General features: G+C 39.3%; 1 pseudogene; it reads right to left on the bottom strand.

Moving 5' to 3' along the window:
- Positions 1-4,936: 4,936 nt before the first annotated feature.
- LOC139181716 (6-pyruvoyl tetrahydrobiopterin synthase pseudogene) lies at positions 4,937-5,541 on the bottom strand (annotated as a pseudogene).
- Positions 5,542-20,498: the final 14,957 nt, after the last annotated feature.

Here is a 20,498-nt window from a genome sequence, read left to right as displayed (position 1 = left end):
ATTATTTTACAAGTGATTGACCAGTTTTCCCAGTACCACTTGTTAAAGAGATTGTTTTTTCTCCATTGTATATTCTTGCCTCCTTTGCCAAAGATAAAGTGTCCGTAGGTGCATGCATTTGTCTCCAGGATTTCTATTTTGCTTCATTGATCTATATTTCTGTCTTTGTGGCTGTACTATACTGTCTTGATGACTGTAGCCTTGTAGTATAGCCTGAAGTCAGGCAGGTTGATTCTTCCAGTTCCATTCTTCTTTCTCAAGATTGCTTTGGCTCTAGAGGTTTTTGTATTTCCATACAAATTGTGAAATTATTTGTTCTAGTTCTGTGAAAAATACCATTGTTAGCTTTATAGGGGTTGCATTGAATCTATAGGTTGCTTTGGGTAGTATACTCATTTCCACTAGATTGATTCTTCCAATCCACGAACATGGCATATTTCTCCATCTATTTGTGTTCTCTTTGATTTCTTTCATCAGAGTTTTATAGTTTTCCATATATAGGTCTTTTGTTTCTTTAGGTAGATATATTCCTAAATATTTTATTTTTTTCATTGCAATGGTGAATGGAATTGTTTCTTTAATTTCTATTTCTGTTTTCTCATTGTTAGCGTAGAGGAATGCAAGGGATTTCTCTATGTTAATTTTATATCCTTCAACTTTACTACAGAGGAGCCTGGTAGGCTATAGTCCATGGTGTCACAAATGTCAGACACGACTGAGAGACTTCACTTCACTTCACAACTTTACTATATTAATCGATTAGTTCTAGTAATTTTCTGGTGGAGACTTTAGGGTTTTCCATGTAGATGATCATATCATCTGCAAACAGTGAGAGTTTTATTTCTTCTTTTCCAATCTGGATTACTTGTATTTCTTTTTCTGCTCTGATTGCTGTGGCCAAAACTTCCAAAACTATGTTGAATAGTAGTGGTGAGAGTGGGCACCCTTGTCTTGTTCCTGACTTTAGGGGAAATGCTTTCAATTTTTCACCATTGAGGATAATGTTTGCTGTGGGTTTGTCATATATGGCTTTTATTGTGTTGAGGTGTGTTCCTTCTATGCTTGCTTTCTGGAGAGTTTTATCATAAATGGATGTTGAATTTTGTCAAAGGCTTTCTCTGCATCTATTGAGATAATCATATAGTTTTCATCTTTCAATTTGTTAATGTGGTGTATCACATTGATTTGTGGATCTTAAAGAATCCTTGCATCCCTGGGATAAAGCCCACTTGGTCATGATCTTTTTAATATGTTGTTGGATTCTGTTTGCTAGAGTTTTGTTAAGGATTTTTACATCTATGTTCATCAGTGATATTGGCCTGTAGTTTTCCTTTTTTGTGGCATCTTTGTCTGGTTTTGGTATTAGGGTGATAGTGGCCTCATAGAATGAGTTTGGAAGTTCACCTTCCTCTGCAATTTTCTGGAAGAGTTTGAGTAGGATAGGTGTTAGCTCTTCTGTATATTTTTGGAAGAATTCAGCTGTGAAGCTGTCTGGTCCTGGGCTTTTGTTTGCTGGAAGATTTCTGATTACAGTTTCGATTTCTGTGCTTGCGATGTGTCTGTTAAGATTTTCTACTTCTTCCTGGTCCAGTTTTGAAAAGTTATACTTTTCTAAGAATTTGTCCATTTCTTACACATTGTCCATTTTATTGGCATATTGCTGCTGATAGTAGTCTCTTATGATCCTTTGTACTTCTGTGTTGTGATTTCTCCATTTTCATTTCTAATTTTGTTGATTTGATTCTTCTCCATTTGTTTCTTGATGAATCTGGCTAATGGTTTGTCAATTTTATTTATCTTCTCAAAAACCAGCTTTTAGCTTTATTGATTTTTGCTATGGTCTCTTTTGTTTCTTTTGCATTTATTTCTGCCCTAATTTTTAAGATTTCTTTCCTTCTACTAACCCTGGGGTTCTTCATTTCTTCCTTTTCTAGTTGCTTTAGGTGTAGAGTTAGGTTATTTATTTGACTTTTTTCTTGTTTCTTGAGTAAGCCTGTATTGCTATGAATGTTCCCCTTAGCATTTCTTTTACAGTGTTCCATAGGTTTTGGATTGTTATGTTTTCATTTTCATTCTTTTCTATGCAGATTTTTATTTATTTTTTTTATTTCTTCTGTAATTTATTGGTTATTCAGAAGCGTGTTGTTTAGCCTTCATATGTTGGAATTTTTAATAATTTTTTCCCTGTAATTGATGTCTAATCTTACTGTATTGTGGTCAGAAAACATGCTTGGAATGATTTCAATTTGTTTGAATTTACCAGGGCTAGATTTATGGTCCAAAATGTACCTATCCTGGAAAAGGTTCCGTGTGCACTTGAGAAAAAGGTGAAATTCATTGTTTTGGGGTGAAATGTCCTATAGATATTAATTAGGTCAAACTGGTCCATTTACTGTCAAAATTTATTGTAAAATTCGTGCAGTTAAAAACTCTTCAGAATAAAAGTATTCTCCTTTGAAAAATTTTTTAGTGTACTAATCATAACACAAGTCCTTTTACTCTTTTCAGGCAGCAACATTTTAGGAATCCATTGTGTACTAGTTGCTGTGTGGAGAGAAAAATGAACCCTGTATTTAAGGAGTTTAAAATACAAATGAGAACACAAGTGAGATCTGTTTTTTATGGGAAGAAAGCAAATATATTCTTGTAGATTTTGGCATGAAGAAAGATACCAGAGATGAATGCCACAAAAGCAGCTCAACTTGAAGCAGGTAAATTTAGTGATCAGAACAGAACAAGATTAACTAGGATAAACTTCCATAAAGAGATGCTGTACAGAGTAACATATCCTTTTCATGCTGATTATCTTAACAAGGTTTAATACATGTGATTATTTTTCAGTCTTTTGAGTTTAAATTGTTCAAGTAGCCATAAGGTCTGAAAACAGACAAATATACATAAGCAGTTTATTCATCTTCTATGATATGTTCAGTGTTCCTCACTAGCAGTTCATGGTTAAATAAGCAAATTTGCAATGAACAACATGCACTACCAAAAGGCACTCCCATCAGTCCTTGTACATTCATTTATATTGCATTGTCCCAGATGATTCAGGTCAAATTTTCACTGAATAAGCTTGCACCTTTTCTCATTTGCCTTTTGCTTCTCTTCTTTTCTCAGCTATTTGTAAGGCCTCCTCAGACAACCATTTTGCCTTCTTGCATTTCTTTTATTTGGGGATGGTTTTGATTAACACCTCCTGTACAATGTCACAAACCTCTGTCCGTAGTTCTTTAGGCACTCTATCAGATCTAATTAATTGAATCTATTTGTCACTGCCACTGTATAATCATAAGGGATTTGATTTAGGTCATACCTGAATGGCCTAGTGGTTTTCTCTACTTTCTTTAAGTCTGAATTTTGCAATAAGGAGTTAATGATTTGAGCCACAGTCAGCTCCTGGTCTTGTTTTTGCTGAGTGTATAAAGTTTCTCCACCTTTGCCTGCAAAAGAATATAATCAATCTGATTTCAGTATTGACCGTCTGGTGGTAACCATGTGTAGGGTCATCTCTTGTGTTGTTGGAAAAGGCTGTTCACTATAACTGGTGCATTCTCTTGGCAAAACTCTGTTAGCCTTTGCCCTGCTTCATTTTGTACTCCAAAGCCTGCTCCTGCTGCTGCTGCTAAGTCGCTTCAGTCGTGTCCGACTCTGTGTGACCCCATAGACCGCAGCCCACCAGCCTCCCCCGTCCCTGGGATTCTCCAAGCAAGAACACTGGAGTGGGTTGCCATTTCCTTCTCCAATGCATGAAAGTGAAAAGTGAAAGGGAAGTCACTCAGTTGTGTCTGACCCTTAGCGACCCCATGAACTGCAGCCTACCAGGCTCCTCCATCCATGGGATTTTCCAGGCAAGAGTGCTGGAGTGGGGTGCCATTGCCTTCTCCGACTCCAAAGCCTAACTCGTCTATTACTCCAGGTATCTCATAACCTCCTACTTTTGCATTCCAGTCCCCTATGATGAAAAAGATATCTTTTTTGGTGTTCGTTCTAGAAGGTCTTATAGATCTTCATGGAACCGTTCAACCTCAGCTTCTTCAGCATTAGTGGTTGGGGCATAGACTTGGATTACTGATATTGTAATGAATTTTGATACTGAATGGTTTGCCTTGGAAATGAACAGAGATCATTTTGTCATTTTTGAGATTGTACCCAAGTACTGCATTTCAGGCTCTTTTGTTGACTATGAGAGCTACTCTACTTCTTCTAAGGGATTCGTGTCCACAGTAGTAGATATAATGGTCATCTGAATTAAATTAGCCCTTTACAGTCCATTTTAGTTCACTGATTCCTAAAATGCCAACGTTCACTCTTGCCATCTCCTGTCAGACCACTTCCAATTTACCTTGATTCATGGACCTAACATTCCAGGTTCCTATGCAATATTGTTCTTTACAGCATTAGACTTTACTTTCACCACCAGACACATCCACAGCTGGGCGTTTTTTTTTTTTACTTTGGCTCAGCCTCTTCATTCCTTCTGGAGTTATTTCTCCACTCTTCTCCAGCAGCATATTGGGCACCTACTGACCTGGGGATTTCATCTTTCTGTGTCATATCTTTTGCCTTTTCACACTATTCATGGGGTTCTCAAGGCAAGAATGCTGAAGTGGTTTGCCATTCCCTTTTCCAGTGAAACATGTTTAGCATATCCTAGAAGTAATCAAGGGAGCTCAATCTACTAGAAATATTACGTAATCTCTGTTTCTAGACTTTGTGGTCCCTGGTATTTTTTATAAGATTCACCTACTGTCAGTCTTATAAACATTTTTGCCATTTATATTATACAAGGGAAAAAATGAATACTAAAAATGAGATAATGGGGAAAAAAAAAAAAACAGATTTCTTTTGCTTCCAAATTATTCTACAGAATGTTCTACCAGAACATTTTGCTGAAGTGATTTTAATCTATAGTTGAAAGACTCTTTATATGATACTCAGAATACATTACAAATTTGGTTTTAAAATAGATTTGAGTCTAGAACAGGACTCATTCACAATGATTCCAGAACACAATGCAGAAGTGCAACAGTTAGGTGATGACTTCTTAATTGTTCAAGGGGATAAAGATCTTCAAATATGGATGGAAATTAATCTCTAAGAGTTATTCTCCTTTACAGACTACAATATTATTGTCAGTTTCATATACTTTTACTTTATAAAGAACTTCCACATGAAGAAATTTATGGAGGTTTTCCAGATATATACGGCTACATTTTCTGTTGTGCTTACAATGTCTGTAAAATACAGCACATCTAAATCCAGATTCTTATGATCAAGGGGCTTCATAATTGCCTTCTCCATATACTCTTTGAGGTCAGTCAAATTCATGACCATTCCTGTAACAGGAACAATCTCTCCATATACTGTCACCACAACTTTATAATTGTGCCCATGGCCATTTGGGTTGTTGTACTTCCCAAATAATTTCAAGTTTTCTTCATTACTAAGAAATTTGCTGTGGAGGTGGTGGGTTGTGCTGAAGGAGATGAGGCGGGATACTCGTGCCTGCCAGAGAGGGCCCAATCCTGCCCCATTCATGGCTCCATAAGCCCAGGGCCTGGCCAGCATCTTAACCCCTCGGCTCACTGTCAGCCTGGGGTGGGCCCCACTGTATCATTTAAAGTTTGTGTTTCCTTGTTAATTTTCTGTTTAGTTGATCTATCCATAGGTTTGAGTGGCATATTAAAGCCTCCCACTATTATTGTGTTATTGTTATTTCCCCTTTCATACTTGTTCAGTTCAGTCACTCAGCCGTGTCCAACTCTTTGTGACCCCATGATTTGCAGCACACCAGGCCTCCCTGTCCATTACCAACTCCCAGAGCTTACTCAAACTCATGTCCATCGAGTCGGTGATGCCATCCAGCCATCTCATCCTCTGCTGTCCCCTTCTCCTTCTGCCCCCAATGCATCCCAGCATCAGGGTCTTTTCCAATGAGTCAACTCTTTGCATGAGGTGGCCAAAGTATTGGAGTTTCAGCTTTAACATCAGTCCTTCCAATGAACACCCAGGACTGATCTCCTTTAGAGTGGACTGGTTGGATCTCCTTGCAGTACAAGGGACTCTCAAGAGTCGTCTCCAACACCACTTTTTAGCATTTGCCTTACATATTGTGGTGCTATGTTGGGTGCATATATATTGATAATTGTTATATCTTCTTCTTGGATTGATCCTTTGATCATTATGTAGTGTCCTTCTTTGTCTCTTTTCACAGCTTTTACTTTAAAGTCTATTTTATCTGATATGAGTATTGCTACTCCTACTTTCTTTTGGTCTCCATTCGCATGAAATATCTTTTTCCAGCCCTTCATTTTCAGTCTGTATGTTTCCCTTATTTTGAGGTGGGTCTCTTTTAGACTGCATATATAGGGGTCTTGTTTTTGTATCCATTCAACCAGTCATTGTCTTTTGGTTGGGATATTCAACCCATTTACATTTAAGGTGATTATTGATAAGTATGATCCCATTGTCATTTACTTTGTTGTTTTGGGTTCAAGTTTATACACCCTTTCTGTGTTTCCTGTCTAGAGAAGATCCTTTAGCATTTGTTGGAGAGCTGGTTTGGTAGCACTGAATTCTCTCAGCTTTTGCTTGTCTGTAAAGCTTTTGATTTCTCCTTCATATCTGAATGAGACCCTTGCTGGGTACAGTAAATTGGGTTATAGATTTTTCTCTTTCATCACTTTAAGTATGTCCTGCCATTCCCTTCTGGCCTGAAGAGTTTCTATTGAAAGATCAGTTGTTATCCTTATGGGAATCCCCTTGGGTGTTGTTATTTTCCCTTGTTGCTTTTAATATTTGTTCTTTGTGTTTGATCTTTGTAAATTTGATTAATATGTGTCTTGGGGTGTTTCACCTTGGGTTTATCCTGTTTGGAACTCTCTCGGTTTCTTGGACTTGAGGGGCTATTTCCTTCCCCATTTTAGGGAAGTTTTCAACTATTGGATCCAGATTGCTACAGAACACAACACCTACAACAAATATCATTCTTGGAATTACTAAAAGCTTTCTTTTGAGAGTTTCATCAAGTAAGAATGTCCGCTATCACCTAGAAAGTATCAGATCAGATCAGATCAGATCAGTCGCTCAGTCGTGTCTGACTCTTTGCGACCCCATGAATCGCAGCACGTCAGGCCTCCCTGTCCATCACCAACTCCCGGAGTTCACTCAGACTCACGTCCATCGAGTCAGTGATGCCATCCAGCCATCTCATCCTCTGTTGTCCCCTTCTCCTCCTGTCCCCAATCCCTCCCAGCATCAGAGTCTTTTCCAATGAGTCAACTCTTCGCATGAGGTGGTCAAAGTACTGGAGTTTCAGCTTTAGCATCATTCCTTCCAAAGAAATCCCAGGGCTAAACCCCTTCAGAATGGACTGGTTGGATCTCCTTGCAGTCCAAGGGACTCTCAACAGTCTTCTCCAACACCACAGTTCAAAAGCATCAATTCTTCGGCACTCAGCCTTCTTCACAGTCCAACTCCCACATCCATACATGATCACTGGAAAAACCATAGCCTTGACTAGACAGACCTTTGTTGGCAAAGTAATGTCTCTGCTTTGGAATATGCTATCTAGGTTGGTCATAACTTTCCTTCCAAGGAGTAAGCGTCTTTTAATTTCATGGCTGCAGTCACCATCTGCAGTGATTTTGGAGCCCAAAAAGATAAAATCTGACACTGTTTCCCCATCTATTTCCCATGAAGTGATGGGACCGGATGCCATGATCTTTGTTTTCTGAATGTTGAGCTTTAAGCCAACATTTTCACTCTCCACTTTCACTTTCATCAAGAGGCTTTTTAGTTCCTCTTCACTTTCTGCCATAAGGGTGGTGTCATCTGCATATCTGAGGTTATTGATATTTCTCCCAGCAATCTTGATTTCAGCTTGTGTTTCTCCCAGTCCAGCGTTTCTCATGATGTACTCTGCATATAAGTTAAATAAGCAGGGTGACAATATACAGCCTTGATGTGCTCCTTTTCCTATTTGGAACCAGTCTATTGTTCCATGTCCAGTTCTAACTGTTGCTTCCTGACCTGCATACAAATTTCTCAAGAGGCAGGTCAGGTGTTCTGGTATTCCCATCTCTTTCAGAATTTTCCACAGTTTATTGTGATCCACACAGTCAAAGGCTTTGGCATAGTCGATAAAACAGAAATAGATGTTTTTCTGGAACTCTCTTGCTTTTTCCATGATCCAGCGGATGTTGGCAATTTGATCTCTGGTTCCTCTGCCTTTTCTAAAACCAGCTTGAACATCAGGAAGTTCACAGTTCACATATTGCTGAAGCCTGGCTTGGGGAATTTTGAGCATTACTTTACTAGCATGTGAGATGAGCGCAATTGTTCGGTAGTTTAAGCATTCTTTGTATACCAGAAAGTATAGTAGGTGGGAAAAGAAGGAACAAAATGCTTGGAAAGGAAGACGTGAAACTGGTACTATTTGTATATGATATAATTCTGTACATTAAATTCTACAGGTATTTACAGACAAATTAGTAGAATCAATAAAAGAGTTTAGGTGCCTGTTTATAGGATAAAATATTAACATTCAGAAGTCAATTTTATTCTATTTACCAGCAACGCATTTACAAAATGAAAATTTCAAAGGCAGTATTTGTAAAATATGAAGTGCCTAGGATAAAATGCTCTTATGGGAAAAATGAAATATTATTGGGACATATTAATGAAGTTTTTATTAAAAGGAAAGCCACACCATATCTGTTCAATAACATTCTATATTATAGACAAGAAGTAAAATCTAAAAGTGCAATGCAGTCCCAATTAGAACCCTAAATGAGATTTTGGTTGAATTTTTTCTGATGAATTGATATTTGAAAAGGATTCAAGAGAGGCAATGGAGAAGGCAATGGCACCCCACTCCAGTACTCTTGCCTGGAAAATCCCATGGATAGAGGAGCCTGGTAGGCTGCAGTCCATGGGGTCGCTAAGAGTTGGACACGACTGAGCAACTTCACTTTCACTTTTCACTTTCATGCATTGGAGAAGGAAATGGCAACCCACTCCAGTGTTCTTGCCTGGAGAATCCCAAGGACCGCAGAGCCTGGTGGGCTGCTGTCTATGGGGTCGCACAGAGTCAGACACGACTGAAGCGGCTTAGCAGCAGCAGCAGCAGCAAGAGAGGCAGAAAATAACCTAGACATTCTCAAAGAACAAGGTAGAGTTGACTGTCCTTATCCAAATAACAGAATTGGCTGTAGAACTGTAGGGATTAATTTATGGTATTTTAAGTAGACAGATAAATAGAGCCATGGTACTTAATAGAGAGTCCACAAACTAGCCCATGCATAGGTAGACGTTTGATTTATGACACATGCAGAACTGCAAATCAGTTGGAAAAGGGCAGACTTTTCAATAAGTGGTTCACTGAAACAATCAGATATTCACATTAAAAAAAAAAAAAAAGAAAGAAAGAAACCATACTCAACACTATACACAGACATCACTTGTAGGTGGATTATTACCTAACTGTGAGAGGCAAAACCATAAGTATTTCATAAAACAATATAGGGAATAGTTTCATGGCCCCAGGGCAGGGACAGATTTGTTGAAACAGAAAAGCACTAGCCATAAGGAAAAGAATGATAAAGTTTGACTATGCTATCATTAGGTATGTTATATAATTAAGCATGTCTTAATCAAAGTCTGTTCACAAAGCACAGCACAGAAGAGAAAATACAAACAACAAAGTGAAAGATTATTTTAGCCACACATATAACCACCAATGGATTGGTATTTAAAACACATAAATAATTCACTATATCAGTAAAAACAAGATGGGAAATAGAATATAAAAATGGTGAAAGAGTTGAACATGAACAGGCTTTTCATAGAAGAGAATGTCCAAAATGTTCATAAACGTGAGAATGTGCAAAAACTTAATAGTAGAGGAAAACAAGTAAATTAAATTCCGGCAATACTTGGTGTAGATGAAGATGTGCAGGCAGAGGAACTCTCTATGTTGCTGCTGAGACTGTAAGTTGGTACAATCACTACAGAAAACAATTTGGCACCATGTAGAAAAGCTGAAGATATGTATACTCCATGGGGCAGTGATTCTGTTCTTGCATATATACCCAAGAGACTTTTAAACATGAGTCCCATGAAAAATGCCCAAGAATGTTAATTGCATCATTGTTCATGATTAAAAGCTAAAAACAGCCCAGTGTTCATCCAGTGTAAAATGGTACAATCATATTACAATTACTTTGCTAAAATCATGCATTGGAATGCTAAGCAATGATGGAGACAAAAGGTCTAAGGCTAATAGGCACAAGATGGATGCTGCTGCTGCTGCTAAGTTGCTTTAGTCATGTCCGACTCTGTGTGACCCCATAGATGGCAGCCCACCAGGCTCCGCTGTCCCTGGGATTCTCCAAGCAAGAATCCTGGAGTGTGTTGCCATTTCCTTCTCCAATGCATGAAAGTGAAAAGTGAAAGTGAAGTCGCTCAGTCATGTCTGACCCTCAGCGACCCCATGGACTGCAGCCTTCCAGGCTCCTCCGTCCATGGAATTTTCCAGGCAAGAGTACTGGAGTGGAGTGCCATTGCCTTCTCCAACAAGATGGATGAGTCTCTCAAATAAATATGATATAGAATGAGAGAAGCAGGTCATAAAAGGGAGCATGCAGTATGATTCCATTGACACAACTTCAAATAAACTGTATTGCTTAGGAATGCATACAGAAGCTGTAAAGTCATGTTTATAAAAAAGCATTTTAGAAATGATTATCATAAAGTCAAGATAATGACTATATCCATAGGGGAGGGTGTGGGTTGTGATTCGGAGGAACACCGGTGGTTGTATGCTGGAAGGCTGGCAAAGTTCTATTTCTTGACTTTGGCCCTGGTTACCTGTGTTTGCTTTTATAAGGGGCTTCCCTGGAATTATCTAAACCTGGTAGCTATATTTTATGCACTTCTATGTGCATCAGACAGTATATTAAACCTAGACAGCATATTTGGAGAAGGCAATGGCACCCCACTCCAGTACTCTTGCCTGGAAAATCCCATGGATGGAGGAGCCTGGAAGGCTGCAGTCCATGGGGTCGCTGAGGGTCAGACATGACTAAGCGACTTCACTTTCACTTTTCACTTTCATGCATTGGAGAAGGAAATGGCAACCCACTCCAGTGTGATTTCCTCGAGAATCCCAGGGATGGGGAGCCTGGTGGGCTGCTGTCTATGGGGTCACACAGAGTCGGACACGACTGAAGCGACTTAGCAGCAGCAGCAGCAGCAGAAGCAGACAGCATATTAAACAGCAGAGACAGGGAGGTAGTTCTAAGATGGTGGAGGAATAGGATGGGGAGACCACTTTCTCTCCTGCAAATTCATCAAAAGATCATTTGAACACTGAGCAAATTCCACAGAATAACTTCTAAACCCTGGCAGAAGATACCCGGCACCCAGAAAGCAACCCATTCTCTTTGAAAGCAGGTAGGACAAAATATAAAAGATAAAAAGTGAGACAAGAGTTAGGGACAGACACCCATCTGGGGGAGGGAGTCGTGAAGGAGGAGAAGTTTCCAAACACCAGGAAACCCTCTCACTGGTGGGTCTGTGAGGAGTTTTGGAATCTCAGAGGCCATCATAACTGGGAGGGGAAAAAAACAAAAACCCCACAAATAATGCACCTAACTGCAACTCCCAGTGGAGAAGTAGTCCTTGATGCTTGTGTCCGCCAGCTGCAAGTGGGGGCTCTACAGGAAGGTATGGGCTGCATGCTTAGGGTAAGGACCAGGCCTGTATACCCTGAGGGCAATCTGAGGGAGCTAATGTGAGATAGCAACCCAAATTGTGGGATAGCCAGAGAGAAAAAAGAGAGAGAGAGAGAACTTTCCCATGAAAAGCTCTAAGGTACAGCCTAGCCAACTCACAGAAAAAAGGACTGAGCGAATACCAGAGGAAAGCTAGCCAGCTGCAGACTAGCCCCTCCACCCACCAGAGGCTGAGAGGCAGGCTGGTGACAGCAAGAGCAGGAAGGCAAGGGGCAATCTTGGCTCCAGAGATGGCATCCTCCACCAAACTGGAAGCAGGTTCCCAATTGCTAACAAGTCTTCCTGAGATCCTGGATGGTTGACCTCTTCCAGGAGGGTCGCAGTCAGAGATTAGCTCCCCAGAGGAGACACACGGCACACCTGAGGTTGCACTTTCGTGGCACACCCAGGAAACTGAGGGGCTGGGACTGGGAGGTGATAAGATGCACCACCCACCTGGGAGAGTGTGCTTGCCAAGCACCTGGTTGACTGAGCTGCTCAGGCCTGGGAAGGGCATAAAATGCAGGCCCAACCAAGTCTGTGCCTTTGTGGAGTAACCGAGAACCTGAATTTGAGTGGCTTAGACCTGCAAAGTGCACGCAACCCAGGGCCTGCTTTGGACAATTCCCCTGCAGAGCAACCTGGAGCCTGAGCAGTGTAGACTGGGAAAGCATATGCACTGTGAGCTGGGGCAAACCCAGTGTGGCCCAGACACTGCAAGCAATCCCCCAAAATGCCAGTGATATTTGTTTGCAGCGTTCCTCTTCCCTGGTGGCTCAGATGGTAAAGTGTGTGCCCGCAATGCGGGAGACCTGAGTTCGATCCTTGGGTTGGGAAGATCCCCTGGAGAAGGAAATGGCAACCCACTCCAGTACTCTTGCCTGGAAAATTCCATGGGCAGAGGAGCCTTGTAAACTACAGTCCACGGGGTTGCCAAGAGACTGAGCCACTTCACTTCACTTCTTCCCTCTCCACAGCACAACTGAACAAGTGAGCCTAAATAAGTGACCACCTTCTCCCCTTTGTGTCAGAGAGGAAATTAGACACTGAAGAGACTTGCAAACAGAGGAACCCAAAATAAAGAAGAGGGAACCACTTTGGAAGTTACAGGTGCAACAGATTAAAACCCTGTAGTTAGCACTGACTATATTAGAAGGGGCCTTTAGACCTTAAGAAGAAGTATAAGCTGGAACAAGGAACTATCTGAAACTGAACTGGCCCCACACTGCCCTCAACAGTTCCAGAGAAATTCCTATATATATTTTACTATTATCATTTTTTAATTAAAAAATTTATTTTTAAGTTCTTTATTATTCCTTTAATTTTCATTTTTATAACCTATTACCTTGCAAAAAAAGACCCTATTTTTAAAGCAAATTTCATATATATATTTTATAATTTTTGTGATTTTTTTTTAATATTGTATTTTTGAGAGTCTAACGTCTACTCTAGATTTTTAATCTTTGCTTTTTGGTATTTGTTATCAATTTTGTACCTTTAAGAATTCAACCTTCAGTACCCATTTTTACTTAGGAGTGAGATTACTGGCTTGATTGCTCTCTCCCCCTTTTGACTCTCCTTTTTTCCCCCTAGGTCACCACTATCACCTCCCTCCCCCTTGTCTTCTCTACCCAACACTGTGAATCTCTTTGGGTGTTCCAGGCTGTGGAGAACACTTGGGGAACTGATTACTGGCTAGATCTGTCTCTCACCTTTTGACTTCCCCTCTTCTCCTCCTGGTCACCTCTATCTCCTTCCTCCCTCTTCTCTTCTCTATGTAACTCTGTGAACCTCTCTGAGGGTTCTAGACTGTGGAGAGCACATAGGGAATTGATTACTGGCTAGATTGCTCTCTCCCCTTTTGATTCCCCCTCTTCTCCAAAGACTCTGATGCTGGGAGGGATAGGGGGCAGGAGGCAAAGGGGACAACAGAGGATGAGATGGCTGGATGGCATCACCGACTCAATGGATGTAAGTTTGAGTGAACTCCGGGAGTTGGTGATGGGCAGGGAGGCCTGGTGTGCTGCGATTCATGGGGTTGCAAAGAATTGGACACGAATGAGTGACTGAACTGAACTGAACTTCTCCTCCTGGTCACCTCTATCTTCCTCCTCCCTCTTCTCTTCTCCATGTCACTCTGTGAACCTCTCTGGGTGTCCCTCACTATGGAGGGACATCCTAGATGTTTTATCATTGGTTCTGTATGGATGGAGAAGTCTTGAGGCTACTGTAAGAATAAGACTGAAAGCCAGAGGCAGGCGGCTTAAATCCAAAACTTGAGAACACCAGAAAACTCCTGACTCTAGGGAACATTAATCAACAAGAGCTCACCAAAAGCCTCCATACTTACACTGGAACCAAGCTCCACCCAAGAGCCAACAAGTTTCCTAGCTAGACATACCAAGCTAATTTTCCAGCAACACAGGAACATAACCCTGAGCATTAAAATACAGGTGGCCTAAAGCCACAACAAACCCATAGACACCTCAAAACTCATACTGGACACTTCATTGCACTCCAGAGACAAGAGACCCAGCTCCACCCACCAGAACACCGACACAGGCTTCCCTAACCATAAGCCTAACCATAAGCCACTCGTCCAACCCCACTCACAGGGAGGAACATCCACAATAAAGAGGAACCACAAACTTCCAGCATACAGAAAGGACACCCCAAACACAGCAATCTAAACAAGATGAAAAGGCAGAGAAATATTCATCAGGTAAAGGAGCATGATAAATGCCCACCAAACCAAAGAGGAGGAGATAGGGAGTCTACCTGAAAAAGAATTCAGAATAATGATAGTAAAGATGATCCAAAATCTTGAAAACAAAATGGAATTACAGATAAATAGTCTGGAGACAATGACTGAGAAGGTGCAAGAAATGTTTAACAAGGACCTACAAGAAATAAAAGAGTCAATCAATAATGAATAATGCAATGACTGAGATCAAAAACACTCTAGAGGGAACCAACAGTAGAATAACTCAGGCAGAAGAGAGGATATGTGAGGTGGAAGATAAAATGGTAGAAATAAATAAAGCAAAGAGGAAAAAAGAAAAAATGTGAAAGAAATGAGGACAACCTCAGAGACCTCTGGGACAATGTTAAACACCCCAACATTCAAATTTTAGGAATCCCAGAAGAAGAAGACAAAAAGAAAGGCTATGAGAGAATACTTGAGGAGATAATAGTTGAAAACTTCTCTAAAATGGGGAAGGAAATAGCCACTCAAGTCCAAGAAACCAAGAGTCCCAAACAGGATAAACCCAAGGCAAAACACCCCAAGACATATATTAATCAAATTAACAAAGATCAAACACAAAGAACAAATATTAAAAGCAACAACACACAAGGGGATTCCCATAAGGATAACAGCTGATCTTTCAATAGAAACTCTTCAGACCAGAAGGGAATGGCAGGACATACTTAAAGTGATGAAAGAGAAAAATCTATAACCCAATTTACTGTACCCAGCAAGGATCTCATTTAGATATGAAGGAGAAATCAAAAGCTTTACAGACAAGCAAAAGCTGAGAGAATTCAGCGCCACCAAACCAGCTCTCCAACAAATGCTAAAGGATCTTCTCTAGACAGGAAACACAGAAAGGGTGTATAAATTCGAACCCCAAACAACAAAGTAAATGACAATGGGATCATACTTATCAATAATCACCTTAAACATAAATGGGTTGAATACCCCAACCAAAAGACAATGACTGGTTGAATGGATACAAAAACAAGACCCCTATATATGCAGTCTAAAAGAGACTCACCTCAAAACAAGGGACACATACAGACTGAAAATGAAGGGCTGGAAAGAGATATTTCATGCGAATGGAGACCAAAAGAAAGTAGGTGTAGCAATACTCATATCAGATAAAATAGACTTTAAAATAAAGGCTGTGAAAAGGACAAAGAAGGACACTACATAGTGATCAAAGGATCAATCCAAGAAGAAGACATAACAATTATCAATATATATGCACCCAACATAGAAGCACTGCAATATGTAAGGCAAATGCTAACAAGTATGAAAGGGGAAATTAACAATAACACAACAATAGTGGGAGACTTTAACACCCCACTCACATCTATGGATAGAACAACTAAACAAAAAATTAACAAGAAAAGACAACCTTTAATTGATACAATGGACCAGTTGGACCTAATTGATATCTATAGGACATTTCACCCCCAAACAATGAATTTCAACTTTTTCTCAATTGCACATGGAACCTTCTCCAGGATAGATCACATCCTGGGCCATAAATCTAACCTTGGAAATTCAACAAATTTAAAATCATTCCAAGCATCTTTTCTGATTACAATGTGGTAAGATTAGATGTCAACTACAGGAAAAAAAAAAAAAGGGAGGTGGGAGGGGGGTTCAGGATTGGGAACACGTGTACACCCGTGGCAGATTCATGTTGATGTATGGCAAAACAAATACAATATTGTAAAGTAATTAGCATCTAATTAAAATAAATAAATTTAATTAAAAAAATACAAACATATGGAGGCTAAATACCCCGCTTCAAAACAACCAACAAATCACAGAAGAAATCAAAAAAGAAATCAAAATATGCATAGAAACAAATGAAAATGAAAACACAACAACCCCAAACCTATGGGATTCAGTAAAAGTGGTACTAAGGGGAAGATTCATAGCAACACAAGCTTACCTTAAGAAACAAGAGAAAAATCAAATAAATAACCTAACTCTACACATAAAGCAATGAGGAAAAGAAGAAATGAAAAACCCCAGGGTTAGTAGAAGGAAATAAATCTTAAAAATTAGGGCAGAAATGAAAAAGAAACAAAGGAGGCCATACCAAAAACCAACAAAGCTAAAAGCTGGTTCTTTGAGAAGATAAATAAAATAGACAAACCATTATACAGACTCATCAAGAAAAAAATTGAGAAGAATCAAATCAACAAAATTAGAAATGAAATGGAGAAATCACAACAGACAACACAGAAATACAAAGGATCATAAGAGACTACTATCATCAAAGATAGGCAAATAAAATGGACAACTTGGAAGAAATGGACAAATTCTTAGAAAAGTATGACTTTCCAAAACTGAACCAGGAAGAAATAGAAAATCTTAACAGACCCAGTACAAGCATGTAAATTGAAACTGTAATCAGAAATCTTCCAACAAACAAAAGCCCAGGACCAGATGGCTTCATAGATGGATTCTACCAAAAATTTAGAGAAGAGATAACACATATCCTACTCAAACTCTTTCAGAAAATTTCAGAGGAAGGTAAACTGTCAAACTCATTGTATGAGGCCACCATCACCCTAATACCAAAATCAGAAAAAGATGCCACAGAAAAGCAAACTACAGGCCAATATCACTGATGAACATAGATGCAGAAATCCTGAACAAAATTCTAGCAAAAAGAATCAAACAAAATATGAAAAAGATCATACCTCAAGATCAAGTGGGCTTTATCCCAGGGATGCAAGGATTCTTTAATATTTGCAAATCAATCAATGTTATACACCACAAATTGAGAGATAAAAACCATATGATATTCTCAATAGATGCAGAGAAAGCCTTTGACATAATTCAACATCCATTTATGATAAACCCCCCCCCCCCCCCGCCAGAAAGCAGGCATAGAAGGAACATACCTCAACATAATACAAGCCATATATGATAAACCCACAGGAAACATTATTTCTTAATGGTGAAATATTGAAAGCATTTCCCCTAAAAACAGGAGCAAGGCAAGGGTGCACACTCTCACCACTACTATTCAACATAGTTTTGGAAGTCTTAACCACAGCAGTCAGAGAATAAAAAGAAATAAAAGGAATCCAGACTGGAAAAGAAGAAGTAAAACTCTCACTGTTTGCAGATGATATGATCCTCTACATAGAAAACCCTAAAGACTCCACCAGAATATTACTAGAGCTAATTAATGAATATGGTAATATTGCAGGATATAAAATTAACACACAGAAATCCCTTGCATTCCTATACACTAACAGTTAGAAAATAGAAAGAGAAATGCACAGATATCATGTAATTAATCGAAAGGTGGTTTGCTTAATAAATATTTAACTGTGAAAAAAAAAAAGAAAGAGAAATTAAGGAAACAATTCCACTCACCATTGCAACAAAAAGCATAATATACTTAGGAATAAATCTACCTCAAGAAACAAAAAAGCTATATATAGAAAACGATAAAAAACTGATGAAAGAAATCAAAGAGGACACAAATAGATGGAGAAATATACCATGTTCATATATTGGAAGAATCAATCTAGTGAAAATGAGTATCTACCCAAGGCAATCTATAGATTCAATGCAATCCCTATTAACCTACCAATGATATTTTTCAGAGAACTAGAACAAATAACTTCACAATTTGTAGGGAAATAGAAAACACCTCTAATAGCCAAAGCAGTCTTGAGAACTAATAATGGAACTGGAGGAATCAACCTGCCTGACTTCAGGCTCTACTACAAAGCTACAGTCATCAAGACAGTATGGTACTGGCACAAAGACAGAAATATGGATCAATGGAACAAAATAGAAAGCCCAGAGATAAATCCACACACCTATGGACACCTTATCTTTGACAAAGGAGGCAAGAATATACAATGGAGAAAAGACAATCTCTTTAACAAGTGGTGCTGGGAAATCTGGTCAACCACTTGTAAAAGAATGAAGCTAGAACACTTTCTAACACCATACACAAAAATAAACTCAAAATGGATTAAAGATCTAAACATAAGACCAGAAACTATAAAATTTCTAGAGAACATAGGCAAAACACTCTCTGACATACATCACAGCAGGATCCTCTATGACCCACCTCCCAGAATAATGGAAATAAAAGCAAAAATAAACAAATGGGACCTAATTAAACTTAAAAGCTTTTGTGCAATGAAGGAAACTATAAGCAGGGTGAAAAGACAGCCTTCAGAATGGTAGAAAATAATAGTAAATGAAGCGACTGACAAAGAATTAATGTCAAAAATATAGAAGTACTCCTGCAGCTCAATTCCAGAAAAATAAATGACCCAGTCAAAAAGTGGGCCAAAGAACTAAATAGACATTTCTCTAAAGAAGACATACAGATGGCTAACAAACACATGAAAAGCTGTTCAACATCACTCATTATCAGAGAAATGCAAATCAAAACCACAATGAGGTACCGTCTCACACCGGTCAGAATGGGTGCTATCAAAAAGTCTACAAACAATAAATGCTGGAGAGGGTGCAGAGAAAAGGGAACCCTCTTACACTGTTGGTGGGAATGAAAACTAGTACAGCCACTCTGGAGAATAGTGTGGAGATTCTCTAAAAAACTGGAAATAGAACTGCCATAAGACCCAGGAATCCCACTGCTGGGCATACACACCAAGGAAACCAGAATTGAAAGAGACATGTGTACCCCATTGTTCATCACAGCACTGTTTACAATGACAAGGACATGGAAGCGACCTAGATGTCCATCAGCAGATGAATGGATAAGAAAGTCGTAGTACATATACACAATGGAATATTACTCAGCTATTAAAAAGAATGCATTTGAAACAGTTCTAATGAGGTGGGTGAAACTGGAGCCTATTATACAGACTGAAGTAAGTCAGAAAGAAAAACACCAATACAGTACATTAATGCATATATATGGAATTTAGAAAGATAGTAACGATGACTCTACATGCGAGACAGCAAAAGAGACATAGATGTAAAGAATGGACTTTTGGACTCTATGGGAGAAGGCGAGGGTGAGATGATTTGAGAGAACAACATTAAAACATGTTTATTATCATATGTGAAATAGATCACCAGTCCAGGTTCGATGCATGAGACAGGGTGCTAGGGCTGGTGCACTGGGATAACCCTGGGGAGGAAGGTGGGAGGGGGGTTCAGGATGGGGAACACATATATACCCATGGCTGATTCATGTCAAATATATGGCAAAACCCACTACAATATTGTGAAGTAATTAGTTTCCAATTAAAATAAATTAATTTTAAAATGCAACACATCTAAAAAAAACAAACAAACAAACAGAGACATTATTTTGCCAACAGAGGTCTTTCTGGTCAAAGCTATGGTTTTTCCTGTTGTCATGTATGGACATGAGAGTTTGAATATTAGGAAAGCTGAGTGCTGAAGAATTGATGCTTTTGAACTGTGGTGTTGGAGAAGACTCTTGAGAGTCCCTTGGGCTGCAAGGATATCCAACTAGTGCATCCTAAAGGAAATCAGTCCTGAATATTCATTGAAAGGACTGATGTTGAAATTGAAACTCCAATACTTTGGCCACCTAATGCCAAGAACTGACTCGTTTGAAAAGACCCTGATGCTGGTAAAGACTGAAAGTGGGAAGAGAAGTGGACATCAGAGGATGAGAGTGTTGGATGGCATCACCGACTCAATGGACATGAGTTTTTGTAAACTCTGGGAGTTGGCGATGGACAGGGAGGCCTGGCGTGCTGCAGTCCATGGAGTCGAAAAGAGTTGGACACGACTGAGCGACCGAACTGAACTGAAATGTGCCTCAGATTTAAAAAAAAAAAAGTTTCCTCCAAAAATTTAATAGAAAGAAAAATGTGTGATGTAGAAATTTTGATGAGGTTTGAATTGTTGTGGATTAAAAACTTGATGTTTTAATCAAGAGATCAGCAGTTGTCCATTATTAAAAGAGGGGAAAGAAGGGATTATTTAAACTGTCGCTTAGTCACTAA

This window comes from Bos indicus, chromosome X (genome assembly GCF_029378745.1).
Source record: "Bos indicus isolate NIAB-ARS_2022 breed Sahiwal x Tharparkar chromosome X, NIAB-ARS_B.indTharparkar_mat_pri_1.0, whole genome shotgun sequence".
Classification (NCBI taxonomy): domain Eukaryota; kingdom Metazoa; phylum Chordata; class Mammalia; order Artiodactyla; family Bovidae; genus Bos; species Bos indicus.
Note: the sequence above shows the minus strand (reverse complement) of the source record. Positions and strands in the feature narration are given on the sequence as shown.